At 46.7% G+C, this 13673-nt stretch overlaps 1 long non-coding RNA gene across 1 annotated transcript; it reads left to right on the top strand.

Annotated features, from left to right (window-relative positions):
• Positions 1–15: 15 nt before the first annotated feature.
• LOC116761356 lies at positions 16–603 on the top strand. Its single transcript, XR_004351949.1, has 3 exons — positions 16–220; positions 357–395; positions 504–603. It is a non-coding gene; the product is annotated as an uncharacterized LOC116761356 (long non-coding RNA).
• Positions 604–13673: the final 13070 nt, after the last annotated feature.

The following is a 13673-nucleotide window of genomic DNA, read 5'->3' as shown; positions in this document are numbered from 1 at the left end:
TTTTGAGCCCAGGAGTCCAGCCAGCTCTGCGTTTCTCCCATGCATCTGATGGATTCCAACCTGATGATCCGTGGCAGAGTGACCTCTAGACTTTATACAAGTTGTAACCTCCTTCTCTTTGCCCCCTTGACTCTCTGAGGGGCAGGGAAACTGAGTCCTGGCAAGGTGGAGGGCAGCTGAAGAAAAGGACCAGATGTCTAGCATCCCAGCTGTTAGGCAGGTGGGCATTCAGGGCACTGCTTTAATTTCAGGAAAGCCTGGGCTCTGGGCAAGGGGTAGGGGAGCTTTTGGGGGGAGGAGGGGCCGGCTGCTTTGATGTGTCCTTTCACCTGTAGCCTTCTCCCCTCCCCCTGCAGCCTCAGATGTCCTAGGACAAAGGCCTCTTTCTTGGACAGGTTTGTTGTCAGTGTGTGAGGGGAGTTGGGGGTGGGGGAGGCTACCGGCAGGGACATTATTCACCTCCCTTAAAGGGGACCCTAGATGCCCTCTGTCCTTTATTCCAGGCAAGGCACCCCAGCCACATGGCAGCCACATACACTGGACAAACCAGGACACGTGTGTAGGATATCAGGTCCATCCCCCAGCACCCAGGGCAGCTCTGGGGCAGGCCAGTAAGTACACCCCAGAAGTCACTCATTCATCCATTTGCCTCAAACTCACAACCCAAGTCCCAGGCCAAACGGATCTCTCTGCAGAGACTAGGAGAAAAGCCTTGCTTCCTCTTAGCTTTTAGTGGTTTTCAGCTCTAAGGAAAGTCCTTCCTATGTCTAGCTTCACTCCTTATAGCTGCAGCTTACACTTTTTTCCTATTTTTTCTTCTTATGATGTTCAAGTTAAATTGGAAACAGTTAAAGACAGGGGAGGCAGGCAGGTGCCACCCTAAGGCAGAGCTGGCATTCAGCCAGCATTCTCTTATAGGGTTGCGTTCACTATTAAAATAATGAAAATATTCTGTCCCTGTTGGTGAAGAATAGCTTCTGGGAGTCTTCCAAGTGTCCCCACCATTCCACCACTATGTCAGCCACCCCGATTCTCTCTCAGGACCACCCCCACAACCCAATGACCCAACCAAGCAACTCAAGAGGCAATGTGATACCCTCCTCTTTGCAGCCTCCTTGCAGCCTGTGTGTGGGGGTTTGATCAACACCCATGCCAAACCCATGGTTCAGTGTTTTGAATTCCATCCCCATCCCAGGAGATCATAATTCTACAGGCATGATCTGTGTAGGGCAGGAGGTGACCCCTGGCTTCATTGCATGTTACAAGTGGGTTCAGAATCTCTTGATGACCCAGGTATGAATCTGGGTCACATACATGAGCATTCAGATAGCTTTCTCATTTATATACTTATTTGGGCCCCTCAGAGGGGATGAGGGGTGGAGACAGTCACACTTGTGACTGATTCAGTAATGATACCGGGTTACAGCTAGTCGACAAACATTTACTGAATGAAAGCTACCAGTTCAGGACGTTATTTGTGGCATTGCAGATACAACTATGGATAACACAAGTTGTTCAATGAATGAATGGATATTTACTGAGTGTCTACTCGTTCATTCATTCATTCAACAAATATTCATTGTGTATCTACCATGTTTCCTACTCCAGGAACACAAAGATGAATAAGACATAGTCTGCGTCCTCATTAACAGTCTAGGCAGGGAATTCCAGTAATAAAGGTCTATATAAAGTGCTATGGAGCTGAACTGCTGCTGGTGAAATTCACAGCCGGCTTCACAGAGAAGATGACAATTGAGTTGGGCTGTGGAGAATGACTCAGGGTTCACCAGGAAAAGAAGGGGAGAAGCGTATTCCAAACAAAGGTGTGAAGACATAGAAGCATCAAACACAGAGGAGTATTTTGGGTTTCCTAGGATGGGGTGTGGGGTAGCAAGTAGTAAAAGGTAAGCCTGGGAACTTTGACTGGGGCTAGATAGTAAAGTCCTGAAAGTTAAACTAGGGAGGTTGTATTTCATCCCGTACACGGGTCATAGATGTGTTTGAAGCAGTTTTCTTGTTTGCGGGGACAGGCATGGTCGTGCAGGCTGAGCTAAGTGAACAGACAGCCCTCATTTAGGCGACGGGCCAGAGTGTCTCTCCCACCTCACTCCACTCCCCTCCCATAGGAAGAGGCTGTTACTGCGGTTCCCGGGCTCTGTCCTGCCTCCAGAACGCTCTTTATAGCCCTCGGGGGTGCGGATGATTCCTTTAGCTCCCTCCTCTCAGATCCCTGAGGTCCAGAGTCAACCTCCTTCTATCTTAAATCTCTTTCGCTTGATGTAAGATGAGCAGGGGATTAGGAGCCTGAATGGGTTGGATAGTGTCTGCGGCTGGGCGAGCCAGGATACCTAAGATTTTCCTATCCCTAAGATGGGATACCTAAGATTCTCCTGCTTCTGTCTCTGGCAGAGACAGAACATGGAGAAAAACATGACCACGTATCTTCACTGTTATACCATTCTCCATCTGTGCTGCTCAGGCACCCCCAAAAGGCTGACTTGTCATCACCCCCCGTCAATCCACCCCACCCTCACCCCAGCGCGTGTGCACACATCACCACCACCACCATCAGGGCAAGCCACAAGCAGTGTTGCCAAACACCCCGCTGGGTTATGCAACCAGCTTCCCGAGTAGGGCGGGGTGGCTAGAGGTGGAACCTGGGGAGGGCCACAGGTCCCGGAGGGAGCTGGCTGCCTAGCCTGCTTGCCTGCTGGGCTGACCGCAGTGGCCCCAGGGGGCGGGGGCAGGGCTGCCCTTTTATCAGTGCCCTGCAGGGTTGCACCCGCCACCCCCTGGCTTCCTCTCTCAACAGACGGAAAGGGAGGCAGCCACAGGGTGCAAGGGAGGGCTGGGCGTTATCCTAGGCTGCAGAGCCCGGCGGTTACCCCGGATGGCTGGGGGAGGTGTTGGAGGGGGTCTGGGACCAGGGAATAGTGAGGCCCCTCTTACTAAAGTAAGAAAAGGGAGATAAAAACTGAGGCCCAGATGGTGGAGACAGATCTCCTAAGCCATCCACTGGTTTTTCCTTGTGTTCTGGTTTGGGTGAGGATAGAATAAAAAAGTCTTTGAAGAGGTTCCTTTCCACAGATAAGAATTCTTAGAGGATTGACTCAGGAGTTGAGGACACTGAGCCCCACTCTCAGGCCAAAAGGGTCCAGAGAGTTGGGTAGGACTGAGGTTCCCAGACCTGGGCGACTATGAGTTATGCCCTGCTAGCAGAGCCCCGCACTGAATCCGAAACAGATGAAGGCTGATAAATGAGTCCAGAATAGTCCAGAAGAAAAAACCCCTGGAGCTTAATTCTAAATCTAGAGAGAGGAGCAGGTTGCACGGTGCAGAGGAGAATGAGGGAGGGTCAGATCTTGAACCTTAAAACCTGGACTTGAGTCCCTGCATTCACGGTCACGGGTTACGTGGCTTTGGGCAGCTCAACCTTTCTGAGCCTTGCTTCCTCACCAGGGAAATGGAGATAATGGAGTTTTGGGGAAGATAAAGGGAGTTTTGGGGAAGCTAAAAAGAGATCAATAAGGAAGTGAGTCTGTTATTATTAGGAGATAGAAGCTTAGAAACCTGGAGCCCAGAGTGCCTCAGGGGCTTGGGAATTGAGAACAGTCTATCTGGAAGCCAGACTCTGGTGGAGAGATACCTGGGCCAGAGCTGAAGCCGGTAGGCAGCCTGGTTCTGGGAGAGAACCAGGACCAGGATGCGGCAGTGTTTGGGGGGGAGGGGTGGTACACTTCCAGGAACTAGCTCTGGGACCATGGCTCTCCCACCCCAGCACTACTGGGCGGGGCCAGTTGTAGCCACACCATGGGCATGGTGCCAGCCTTACAGGCTTCAGTCACCTTCCAGGAACCCCAAAACCCCCACCCCCACCCCACCCTGTTGCAATCCTCTGCAGTGGGCGGAGCTGCCTAGGAAGTCCCACCCTCTGCTCCTTAGAGGATGGAAGGCTTGATGCCTGACTGTTTCCTGCTTTAAACAGGCAGCCTGCTCATTCCAGCCTCCTGTCTTTGCTCTTCCTGCCCCCTTGCACCAGAATGCTCTCCTTGGCCCTTTTTACCAAGCAGGGGGCAGTACAGAGTGGAAACGAGATCTGGGTTTGAGTCTCAGCTCACACTTAGCAGTGTGGACTTGGGCAAATTATATAGCTTCCTTGAGCCTCGGTTTCCCCTTGGTAACTGGGGAGAACAGAGCTTCTTGTTAGGGATCAGATGAGACAATGTACACATCGTGCTTATACACAAAGGACATTAATGTTGGATCCCTTCCTCTGATCTACTCTCCAAGACCCAGCTCAGTTCAAGTTCTGTCTCCACAACATTTTCTCTGGCTACCTCAACACTTACACATATTTCTCTTGTCTAACTCCTTTTGCAATTATTATATGTACCAGAGAATTAATAACCTCATTTAAATATTTTCTTTTCTGGGACTTCCCTGGTGGCACAGTGGTTAAGAATCCGCCTGCCAACGCAGGGGACATGGGTTTGAGCCCTGGTCCGGGAAGATCCCACATGCCCCAGAGCAACTAAGCCCGTGCACCACAACTACTGAGCCTGTGCTCTAGAGCCCATGAGCCACAACTACTGAGCCCACGTGCCACAACTACTGAAGCCCGCGTGCCTAGAGCCCATGCTCCACAACAAGAGAAGACACCTCAATGAGAAGCCTGCACACCACAACGAAGAGTGGCCCCCACTCACCGCAACTAGAGAAAACCTGCATGCAGCAATGAAGACCCAATGCAGCCAAATAAATAAAATAAAAAATATGAATAAATTTATTTAAAAATTTGTTTCTGGGCTTCCCTGGTGGCGCAGTGGTTGAGAGTCCGCCTGCCAATGCAGGGGACACGGGTTCGTGCCCCGGTCTGGGAAGATCCCACATGCCGCGGAGCGGCTGGGCCCGTGAGCCATGGCCGCTGAGCCTGCGCGTCCGGAGCCTGTGCTCCGCAACAGGAGAGGCCACAACAGTGAGAGGCCCGCGTACCGCAAAAAAAAAAAAAAAAAAATTTGTTTCTTTTCCAATTGAACCATATGATTTTGTGTTTTGTTGCATCGTCTTGTAATAGTGATGACATAAACAGTATTATACACAACTTATCATGAGCACCATAGTTTAATGGTGAAGAGCACAAGTTTTAGAATCAGAAATGCCTGCATTCAAATCTTGGCTCTGACAGTCACTTTGAGATCTCAAGCAAATTCTTTAATCTCTCTGAGCCTAATTTTACCCATCTGTAATTTAGGGATAGTAACAATACTTACCTTACATGTTATTGTGAGAAGTTAACAACTGGGTATGTATGTTTAATTTAGTGATTCAGTGTCTGGGATATAGTAAGCACTATTAAATGGCACATATATGGTACATCTATTATTATCAAATAAATATATTAAATTAACTTATTGTTAACTAATGGGTAAATTTCTTGTGAGGGGTTGCATTTTATGTTTTGTCTTTTTTATATATACCTCAAGGTGTCTAGTTCTGAGTACAATATACGTCACTCACTCAACAAATATTTATAGAGTATTTAACAGATTGCTAAATTTGGAGGATACCAAGATGACTAAAGAGGGAGCTTTGGGGGCTTCCCTGGTGGCACAGTGGTTGAGAGTCCGCCTGCCGATGCAGGGGACACGGGTTCATGCCCCGGTCCGGGAAGATCCCACATGCCGCGGAGCAGCTGGGCCTGTGAGCTGTGGCCGCTGAGCCTGCGCGTCGGGAGCCTGTGCTCTGCAAGGGTAAGAGGCCACAGCAGTGAGAGGCCCGCCTACCGCAAAAAAAAAAAAAAAAAAAGAGTGAGCTTTGGGACTCCCTGCTGGTCCACTGGTTAAGAATCCGCCTTCCAATGCAAGGGACACGGGTTCGATCCCTGGTTGGGGAACTAAGATCCCACATGCCGGGGCGGGAGCAGCTAAGCCCGCGTGCCACAACTAAAGAGCTTGCGCGCCTCAACGAGAGGGCCCACGCGGTTCAAAATACAGAGCCCGTGCACTCTGGAGCCCGCTCCACACCTAGGGAGAAACCCGAGTGGACCGCTTGCTGTAAGGAAAAGACCCCGCATGCCTCAACAAAGATCCCGTATGCCGCAACTAAGACCCTACGCAGCCAAATAATAATAATAATAATAGGGAAAATAAATAAGTAAAATAAATGCCACACCAACTAAAATGAATAAAGTGCTAAATTGGTTCAAATAAATAATATTAAAAAAAAAGAGTGAGCCTTGCCTTTGGGCAGACTCATGTATAAACATGTGATGTGATATGAGAATGAATAAGTTACATTCCGGGAAACAGAGAAAAAGGAGCGACTAACTTTCTCAATGAAGGCCTCAGGGAGGAGGTAACCTTTCAACTAGTCTTGAAAAAAGAAGAATCTGAATTTTCTAGGGAGAAAAATGGGGGACAGAATTCTGGGAAGAAGAAACAATATGTGTAAATACATAGCTGTGAGGGGAAAGTCTATAAAGGTTTGATCAGTTACAGAGTCTGGAAGTCCAGGGGTATAAAAGGAGGTTTGGGTGGAGGGGAAGTTTCCCACACTTTCCTGGGACAGTAGGGTAGGTCATGGTGACCAGGCTCAGGGCCCACTCCCTGCCAGGAGCCTAGTTGCCTATCAAAGTTCTCAGATAGTCCTTTCCTTCCAAGGACCCTGGGGCAGGTTGGTCTGGCCCTCCCTGGGAAGACTCAGGGCTTTCCTGAGGTGCTTCCAGTCTCTTGGAGTGACCATCTGGGCCAAACCAACAAGAAGGGAGCATCCTGGGATTGTCTTCACTGTGTGAGCCCGGGTCCCTTTGATTCCCCAAGTCTCATGTATGGTGATGGAGAGCCAGGATGAGGGTTGTCTAATTTGCTCAGTGTCTCTGGGCCACTGCTCAAATTCTCTGGTGTTGAAAGTTCTTCCCCTGAAGGCTATCTCCACACCAGGGCCTCCCAATCTCCCTGGTTCTTGTCTGTGCTCTTTCTGGTTGCAGCTGAAACCACGTTCCTAGCCTGGTTGCTGCTATCTCTGGCCTTGTTTTCCCCAAAGAGATCATTTGCCAGAGAATGAGATACCCACGGGGAGGAAGGTCAAGGGCTCCTGGGCCACATCATCCCCCAAATATCAGCTTCCCTTTTCCAGAATGGAGAGAGAGAAAAAGAGAGATCCATCTGAGGATTGGTGGAGAGCCAGCCTCTCAGTCGTCCAGACAGGAAATGAAAAGCAGACTTCATTGCCTCTCTCTCTCTGGTGGGAGGAGAGATGGAAAGAAGGAAGAAGGGAAAACAAAGGGTTGGAAAAGAAGAGTGAGCTGGAGCAATTCAATCCAGATAAAATCCTCTGAAACTGAAAGTATGTATTCCCTTGTTGTCCAGTGTTTAGGACGCGGCACTTTCACTGCCAGGGTCTGGGTTTGAACTAAGATCCTGCAAGCTGTGAGGCATGGCCAAAAAAACCCATTCTCTGTTTACCATCTGCCTTTCCTTCTCATACCCTAACACCCCTCCTCCATCCTAATACCTTCCTGCCTCAAGGACCTCTAAACCATTTGTACTACTTTTAATTTTATTTTTAAAATAATCCATCCACTCCCCTTCATAGCCAGAACTACAAACTTGTAGACACTGTAAATTTCCTTGCCCCTCTCCGTCTCCACTGAACTTTCCTGGAAAGCATAACAAAACCAAACAAAACATTTCTGGTTAAGTCCAACAATTCAGCTTCTCCACATCTATACCTGGGCAGCTAAATATTGATGGAGGAAATCTCAGAATCTTGCTGACTAGTATACTTCAAATTTATGCCCCCCAAACTCAACATTGCCAAATCATTCTATAGTTCCCTAGTAAATTCTTTTTTCTACTCTGCTCAATAACTATTTCACACTTTCTCTCTTCTAAAATCTCCAAAACCCCCTCCACTTCCCTCTCAGCAGATGACCTTGCCCATATTTCATTGATAAAATAGATGCGATTAGATGAGACTGTCCTATCTTTCCAATACCAAATCTACCAGCTTACTTGCATCTACATGCTTGACCTTCTACCTTATTAAGATGAAAGTAGTATCCCTGTTCCTAGCCATACCCTCTCAGCTCTGTGAAGAGCTGAGAAAATTAGATTCCTCTGAGTGCACAGCTAACATTCAATTCTGCACCGCAGCAAAGTGATGTCGACTGCATGGATTCGGTCATGAGGAAGAATGATAAAATAATTCAGAGGTACGGCTGAATCACAAGGTGGCAGTCTTAAGAGTTCATCCAGGTAGAACTCCCCACCCATTCCCTCGGATGAAAACAGCAGCTATATAATCCCAGGAAGCTTCCTCTTTACGTCTTAAGTTCCATCATAGCTGTATGTTGGGGAGACACTTCCTACACCTCTGAGACAAAGCCAGACTGTTATTAGGTCAGAAAGATGCTACCTTCTTCTGTTTCCTTAAGACCTGCTTCACTGTCAGGGAGTGCCCCACTGAGCACCCAAGACTTGAGGGAGGTGTCCTCACCAGTCATCCTGTAGAGGGCATATGCCCACATCTCCAGGCCATAAGCTGTAGCTGCCAACACTGCTGTCTGTGATTACCGCTGTTTGTGCTGTTTCCCATTCTGCAGTGGCTGGAGTAGAAGCAATCTATGATTGCTTTAGCAAGAGGCAGAGCAAGCCCTGGGCTAGGAGTTAGAGTGCTCAGCTAATAGAAATGCATTCAACTCCTTTGGCTTTTTGTTGTTTTTTGTTTTTGGCTGCAGAAGGCTTGAGAGATCTTAGTTCCCCAACCAGGGATTGACCCCGGGCCATGGCAGTGAAAGCGCCGAGTCCTAACCACTGGACCACCAGGGAATTCGCTTATTTTTATTGAGTAGAGTTCCCTGTGCTATACAGCAGGTCCTTGTTGGTTATCTATTTTATATAGAGTAGTGTGTATATGCTAATCCCAAACTCCTAATTTATCCCTTCCCCCACTCCTTTCCGCTTTGGTAACCATAAGTTTGTTTTCTGTGTCTCTGGGTCCATTTCTGTTTTGTACATAAGTTCATTTGTATCATTTTTTTTTTTAGATTCCACATATAAGCGATATCATATATTTGTCTTTCTTGGTCTGATTTACTTCACTTAGTATGATAATCTCTAGGTCCATCCATGTCGCTACAATGGCATTATTTCATCCTTTTTTATGGCTGAGTAATATTGCATTGTATTTATATACCACATCTTTTATTATTATTATTAGCTGTGTTGGTTCTTTGTTGCTGCACGTGGGCTTTCTCTAGTTGCAGTGAGCAGGGGCTACTCTGTTGCGGTGCGTGGGCTTCTCATTGCAGTGGCTTCTCTTGTTGCGGAGCACGGGCTCTAGGCACGCGGGCTTCAGTAGTTGTGGCGCACGGGCTTAATTGCTCCGCGGCATGTGGGATCTTCCCAGATCAGGGAACAAAGCCGTGTCCCCTGCATTGGCAGGCGTAGTCTTATACACTGCGCCACCAGGGAAGCCCTATACCACATTTTTTTATCCCTTTATCTGTCGATGGACATTTAGGTTGCTTCCATATCTTGGCTTTTACAAATAGTGCTTCAATGAACATTGGGGTGCATGTATCTTTTTTATTATTATTATATATTTATTAATTTTTGGCTGCGTTGGGTCTTAGTTGCAGCACTCGGGCTCTTCGTTGTGGTGCGTGGACTCCTCTCTAGTTGTGGCGCGTGGGCTCCAGAGCGTGTGGGTTCTGTAGTTGCTGTGCGCGGGCTTAGTTACCCTGTGGCATGTGGGATCTTAGTTCCTTGACCAGGGATTGAACCAGCGTCCTCTGCATTGCAAGACGGATTCCTAACCACCGGACCACCAGGGAAGCCCCTATCTTTTTAATTTATTTATTTACTTTTTGCGGTATGCAGGCCTCTCACTGTTGTGGCCTCTCCCGTTGCGGAGCACAGGCTCCGGACGCACATGCTCAGCGGCCATGGCTCACGGGCCCAGCCGCTCCGCGGCACGTGGGATCTTCCTGGACCGGGGCATGAACCCGCGTCCCCTGCATCGGCAGGCAGACCCTCAACCACTGCGCCACCAGGGAAGCCGCCCTATCTTTTCGAATTATAGTTTTCTTTGGATATTTGCCCAGGAATAGGATTGCAGGATTATATGGTAACTCCGTTTTTAGTTTTTTAAGGAACCTCCATACTGTTCTCCATAGTGGATGTACCAATTTACATTCCCACCAACAGTGTAGGAGGGTTGCCTTTTCTCCACACCCTCTCCAGCATTTATTATTTGTAGACTTTTTGATGATAGCCACTCTGACTGGTGTGAGGTGATACCTCATTATAGTTTTGATTTGCATTTCTCTAATAATTAGTGATTATTATTAGTTGAACATCTTTTCATGTGCCAAACAGAGAATCTTCTTTCCTAAACATCACTGGAGAAATATTGACAACTTTTTGTTGTTGTTGTTGTTGAGGAGGGGAATTCTTTTCTTTTAATTTTTAATTTATTTAATTTATTTATTTTTGGCTGAATTGGGTCTTCATTGCTGCGCGCGGGCTTTCTCTAGTTGCAGCGAGTGGGAGCTACTCTTCGTTGCGGTGCGCGGGCTTCTCACTGCAGTGGCTTCTTTTGTTGTGGAGCACAGGCTCTAGGCGCACAGGCTTCAGTAGTTGTGACTCGCGGACTCAGTAGTTGTGGCTCGCGGGCTCTAGAGTGCAGGCTCAGTAGTTGTGGCGCACGGGCTTAGTTGCTCCGCGGCATGTGGGATCTTCCCAGACCAGGGATCGAACCCGTGTCCCCTGCACTGGCAGGCGGATTCTTAACCACTGCGCCACCAAGAAAGCCGAGGAGGGGAATTCTATGCAGACTATCTCCTTCTATGAAGACAAAGTATAATTCAAATAACTAGGTTTCAGCTTCAGTCATTCTTGTGAACTGCGTATGGCCCTAGGCAATTTGAGTCACTTTTCTGAGTCTCTGGTTCCATTCTAGAATGGAAAAACAGAACAACAAAAACTCCTCTCACTATCTCTCTCTGAGGACATGAAATATGGCTCCTTCCACACTTAGGTTTATGTTAGAGTGGCAAGAGATAGAAACATAGTTGTTTTTTGTTTTTGTTTTTTTCTTTAAGTGAATCCGAACCTCAGCGTGAACTCCCAGAAGCTGATTTTGGTCAATTAATTCATCTTGGGAGAGCCCACTTATGATGACTAAACTTAAAAGAGCATGATATATAAGCCATACAGTTCATTTACATAGTTCGACATAAAACTTACAGTAGCCTAGGCAATTCTATTGACTGATCGAAATAGTTGGCAATTTTGGAAGTCAAATATTATAATTAGAAGGTTGTTTAGTGAACCAAGTGATTCAAATTAGCTGGATAATTTTAATGTCTAATAGAACTGCATCCCTCACCTTTGTAAATATATAAGATATTCACTTGGCCAAACGGAATGCTCTTCCCTAAACATCGCAGGAGACATAGTGACAAAAAAAAATTTTTTTTTTTTTTGGTTGGAGAGGGAGAATTCTATGCAGATTATCTCTCCCATCTATGAAGACAAGGTACAATTCAATTGATTGGGTTTCAGCTCCAGCCAAGTTAATATAACTGATTCTGTTTGTGTTCACTTCAGCCATTTTATTATAATTGATCGGGTTAGAGTCTGATTGTGTTAGGGCTTCAGCCATTTTACTTTAAGTGATTAGGCTGCTAGAGCTTTAGATATGTTGATAGTATTATGCTTTCCTGGCCTTCCGTGGTGGTGCAGTGGTTAAGAATCCGCCTGCCAATGCAGGGAACACGGGTTCGAGCCCTGGTCCGGGACGATCCCACATGCCGCGAGCAGCTGGGCCCATGTGCCACAATTACTGAGGCCCAGGCACCTAGAGCCCATGCTCCGCAACAAGAGAAGCCACCACAGTGAGAAGCTTGCGCACCACAACGAAGAGTAGCCCCTGCTCGCTGCAGCTAGAGGAAGCCTGATGCAGGAACGAAGACCCAAAGCAGCCAAAAATAAATAAATTAAATAAATTAAAAAAAAAAAAAAAAGGGCTTCCCTGGTGGCGCAGTGGTTGAGAGTCCGCCTGCCGATGCAGGGGACACGGCTTCGTGCCCCGGTCCGGGAGGATCCCACATGCCGCGGAGCGGCTGGGCCCGTGAGCCATGGCCGCTGAGCCTGCGCGTCTGGAGCCTGTGCTCCGCAAAGGGAGAGGCCGCAGCAGTGAGAGGACCGCGTACCCCCCCCAGAAAAACAAAAAAGTGAGGGCACTTCTCCACAATGTGAGTGGTAGCACTCCAAATTGTGCAACATAGTGGAATTGCCCCCAGCCTCCTTTTCAGTTTTCATTTTCTCCATGACACCTATCACTACCTAACCTTCTATAGAGTTTACTTATTTCTTTGGTTATTGTCTGCTTCTGCTACTCAACTAGAATGCAAATTTCACGATACTTGTTTGTTTTGTATCCCAGAATGAAAGGCTGGCCCACTGACGGCATTCAATAAATATTTGTTGAATGAATAGAAAGAAACATTTACTCATGATTAGAGTCTTACTTTTTTAATGAATAAAATGGAATCATACCACATAAATTCCTCTGCAACTTTTCTTTTTCTTTTTTTTTTTTTTTTTGACTCACTGCTAGGCATGTGGGATCCCCCAACCAGGGATTGAATCTGTGCCCCCTGTAGTGGAAGGGCAGGGTCTTAATCACTGGACCACCAGGGAAGTTCCCCTCTGCAACTTATTTTTGTCATTTAGAATGCCATTGCCATTTCTCCAGGTAAATGCAACAGCTCTAACATACATTTTTTATAAACTGCATATTATTCTACAGTCCGGGTGTACAATAATTTATTCAGCTATTCCCCTATTGATAGACAATAATTTTTTTTTACCATTATAAACAATGTTGCAATATGTGTTCTTATGTATGTATCATTATGTGCTGGCTGTGTTTTTAATTCTCTAGGAGAGGATGTGTCCACGTTTAATTTTACAGGATATTGCCATAATACTTCCCAAGAGAGCATAACAGTTCCAACTCCCACAATCATCTGGTCCCACTACCGCAGCTACCTAAGTTTGCATTCAAGGTGTTTCACAATCTGGCTACCTTTCCAGTTTCCTCTCCAGCTTCTTTCCCATTTCTTTATTTGAATCCTCTGTCCCATGAAATCAATCCCTCAAAGATTTACACAACCATGAAGACATTATATTAAGTGAAATAAGCCAGACACACAAGGACAAATATTATATGATTTCACTTACGTAAGGTACTAGAATAGTCAAATTCGTAGAGACAGAAGTAGAATAGTGGTCACCAAAGTCTGGGGAAGGGGAGGGAGAATGAAGGGTCATTGCTTATGGGTTCAGAGCTTCAGTTTGTGATAATAAAAAGTTCTGGAGATGGAGAGTGGTGATGGTTGTGTAACAATATGAATATACTTAATGCCACTGAACTTTACACTTAAAAATGGTTAAAATGGCAAATTTTATGTTATTAATAAAAAATAAATGAAAATATTTTAATTAATTTTACAATTTAAAAAGTGAAAAAAAATGTCTTACACATCCCAGCCTCTATCCCTTTGTTCATACCAAACCCTACCTATCATTCCATCAATGCGTGGATGAATCAAGTCCTAACTCAACACCTCCTTTTCTCCTGAACTTTGACATCTCCACCCCCAG

This window comes from Phocoena sinus, chromosome 10, assembly GCF_008692025.1.
Source record: "Phocoena sinus isolate mPhoSin1 chromosome 10, mPhoSin1.pri, whole genome shotgun sequence".
Classification (NCBI taxonomy): Eukaryota; Metazoa; Chordata; class Mammalia; order Artiodactyla; family Phocoenidae; genus Phocoena; species Phocoena sinus.
The sequence above is the reverse complement of the archived record's forward strand: the minus strand, read 5'-3'. Positions and strand labels throughout refer to the sequence as shown.